The sequence below is a fragment of the Sorex fumeus genome, unplaced genomic scaffold, assembly GCF_029834395.1.
Source record: "Sorex fumeus unplaced genomic scaffold, SorFum_2.1 ptg000039l, whole genome shotgun sequence".
NCBI classification, from domain to species: Eukaryota; Metazoa; Chordata; class Mammalia; order Eulipotyphla; family Soricidae; genus Sorex; species Sorex fumeus.
Window position 1 is genome coordinate 16,218,821 of NW_026606096.1, and position 3,614 is coordinate 16,222,434.

At 37.1% G+C, this 3,614-nt stretch overlaps 1 non-coding gene across 1 annotated transcript; it reads left to right on the forward strand.

Annotated features, from left to right (window-relative positions):
- The first annotated feature begins 271 nt into the window (after positions 1–271).
- Positions 272–481, forward strand: LOC130028474 (small nucleolar RNA U3). The gene has a single exon (XR_008793200.1). It is a non-coding gene; the product is annotated as a small nucleolar RNA U3 (small nucleolar RNA).
- The last annotated feature ends 3,133 nt before the right edge of the window (positions 482–3,614 follow it).

Genomic DNA, 3,614 nt, shown 5'->3' on the forward strand with positions numbered 1-3,614 from the left:
CCACTCTTATTTCCAAAATAATTCAGTAAGCATTTTCAATTGTGTTTTATTACTGCATCTTTGCTCTGTGTGGTGTGCAAAGGACAACTTGACTGGGTTGTTGAATCTGCTTCCAAAACGATTCACTCATGTGCTGCCAAGTCTGGTGGCTAGAAACTCAGCTGGATGGTATACAGGGACCTAATTTACTTTCCAGGTGGGTCCTGTCATAGGCTCATCACAACTCAGTCCTATTTTCCTGTGAATGTATAAGCCACAAGACAGGAAGGAGAAGACTATACTTTCAGGAATCATTGCTATAGTTCGTTACTAGAGAAGTTTTTCTGATCATGTAGCACAACCGAAACCGCGAAAAGAAGCCGAACCATCCGCTTCTGAGCGGGAAGGCGGTTCTAGGTGTCGCTTTTGCAACTGTCTTTTACCATTGATGATTCTTCTCTTTCCTAGAAGAGAGAGAGGGAGAGGATACAGTCTGAGTGGCTCCGGGTATCTAAAGCAAGAAACAAGCAAAAGACAAGAAGGGAAGTTAGTAGTCACTTTTCATCTAGAGTGAGAACCAGCAACTTTATTACATTCCCATAGTCTTAGAGCCCAGCTCATACTCATGGGAAAGGATACAGATCCCACATGTAAATAATAAGACGAGTAATTCTGAGTACTTCTAATGTACCATGATTTCGGCTTTCTGCTTATTAAAAGATTAAATTTGTTCTATTTTTTTAAAAATCACCAATAAAACTTTATCAATTTGCTGTTTGTAAAACTAAAAAATTCCTATTTTTTTTTCTTTTTGTTTAACCTAAATACATTTAGCACTTGTAGCACTGTCCTCCCGTTGTTGATCGATTTGCTTGAGCGGGCCTAGTAACGTCTTCATTGTGAGATTTGTTGTTACTGTGTTTGGCATATCAAATATGTCACAGGTAGCTTGCCAGGCTTTGCCGTGCGGTGAGATACTCTTAGTAGCTTGCCAGGATCTCCGAGAGGGGTGGAGGAATCGAACCGCAGCCTGCCAGGTCAGCCATGTGCAAGGAAAACGCCCTACCTGCTGTGCTATACTTTTTATTAAAACACTTTTTTTCAATTAAGATAACACTGGTTTACAACAGTGTGTTAAGTTTGTTTATACATAAATGCTCATATGTTTTAGGGTTACAGTGTCCTAGAGGATATATGTACTGTAGGGGTACCCCACTCTCATGATCAGAGTGCTAATCTTTTTTCCTTTGTGGGTAGTTGGTGAGAATCCTTATCATTCTCTTGCTATGCCATTTTAATCTGTGTGATGCCTTAAGGGAAGCTAAAAGTGAAGACATAGTAAGAATATTGGATTCGATATTGAATGGAATGATGTTATTTCCTAGATGTGACTTGTGACTGAGTTAATAAAATGGTAAATTTGTAATTTACATAAGCTACTGATTATACAGTGGCACCGTTTCAGAAGATAGGAGTACTGGATACATGAGTGTTATTTGGGATAAAGGCTAACATTTGCACAACATCCCTAATCTCTTTTTAGGTTTTCATCTACTTGGAACCTCTTACACAGTATGTGTTCCTTCCTGTTAGCCCAGACTGAATATTAAGTTTTTAAACGTATTCCTTTTCTTTTAGTTTGTCTAAGATATTTGAAGGTTGCCACATGCATATTTGAGTTTCTTCCTTGGCCTAAACTTATTTATATTTAATAAATGGAGGTAGATGAAGATGAACTCAGTAGCTATGAAAATGATGATGAGGCTCTGAACTCTTAAGTTCAGACATCAAGGCAAAAATGTCTTTTCTCAGAAATAGAAACAACCAGCCGGGTCAGTCCTGTTAATAATATTCTCCCCAATTATACTAAATCAAAAGCATATTTGTGAACATGATAAATTTTCATTTATTTACTTAGCTGTATTTATATTTACTTTCATGATAAATAATGAAATATGCAGAAGCAGTAAGTTGATGTGCAATTGTTTCTGTAAATCTCACAAAGTCACTGAAGTTTTGAATTGTAAGTGTGATCTATATATAGGAATATGAAAACACAACCACCGTTATACCTTCAGGATATCCACAGGATTACAGCCTAATCATACGCCATCCTAAATAGGGGAGTGTGGACCTTCCATGACCAATAAATGAGTATTCATGAATGGTACAAACTGTACTTTCAGCCTCATCTGTGTAGGCACAATTCATCTTTTCTCTTCTCTGATGATTCCTGAATATGTTATGAACTTATTTATTAAGATAAATATACTATTTATGCATTAAAAACAGCTTTGGCTGTAAATTACTCACATAAGTTAGGGAGAAGAGTGAACTAACTTTCAGGGGTTAAAATTTCTGACATTTGCTATGTTTCTTCTTCTTGCCTGCTTTCACTCCTAATCCTTTTCTTTTCGGTTTGCTGTAGATACATCTTTCCCCCTTTCCTACTCTCTGTTCTGTAGGGAAGGAAAGAGTTTTCCTCCGACCACTGGGGGATCTCCTCTTGCTAGATAAGCAAACAGTTAACATCAGAAGTATTAGTAGGAGAAAAAATATATATGTATCCAGGAAATTGACAGAGATACGTATCCCAGAGAAAATAGGGCATAATGGAAAGTAGGGAAAATAGTATACATTCTGATCTAAGGAATTAGCTAGAAGCATTAGACTTCTCAGATAGAAAAATCACCTGGCAACTTGTTGAGACTCAATAATTAAGTCATGACATATAAGTTATTCATATAAAATGATTATTTCTGGTAAATATTCTTCTGTGTAAGACCCTTAATTTTTATTCTCTGGGTAGTTAAGGTAGTGACAGCAGTTTCTTGTAATCCTATAGGGCCTTTGTTGAAGTTTAAAATAATCTATAAGCCTGGCCTTTTCTGATCAACTTTGGAAAGTTTGCCCCAGGGAAGTTTATTCTAGCCATCTTAAAGTCTATCTTTAAATTTCATTCAGACTGAGGACCGAATATTTTTTCCTACATTTTTCTATTAATGGCATAACTTCAGATAATAAATAGAACTTGATTAGCCTAATACCTTTTGTCATATGACTCTTAAAATCAGTGGATTTTAATTAGTTTGCCTCTGGGTGCTACAGGTTCAGCAACAGTGAGTAGCAACAATATTTCTTTTTCTAAAACCTTTTCCAAATGAACTGATTGACTACTGGCTATTAATAAATTGATGTGAGACACAGAATTAAGGAGCAATAATACTGAAAAGATGAAGTAAAGAATGACTACTTGTTTCAGATATAAAAGTGAAATAAAATGTCTTTGTCCTTTTTTATTAACAGTCTTTCCCTCAATTTTTTTTTTTTGAGTCACACCTGGCGTTCCAAGCCGCTCTCTTCCTCCTGCGCAGCTCGGCTGCCAGGTCATTTGTCATGTTGACCTGTCAACCTAGGTACACATAGCTGTTGCATTCGGAGATGGTCATTCCATTGAGAGCGAATGGGGCATCAGGAACGAGGCTGTTTCTCATAAACATTGTCTTCGTAAGATTCAGCTGTAGTCCTACCTTTCCACATTCACGGTCAAAGTTGGCCAGCATTTGTGCCGCTTGGCTGATGTTTGGTGTTATTAAAACAATGTCATCAGCAAAGCAGAGGTGGTACAGTTGCCG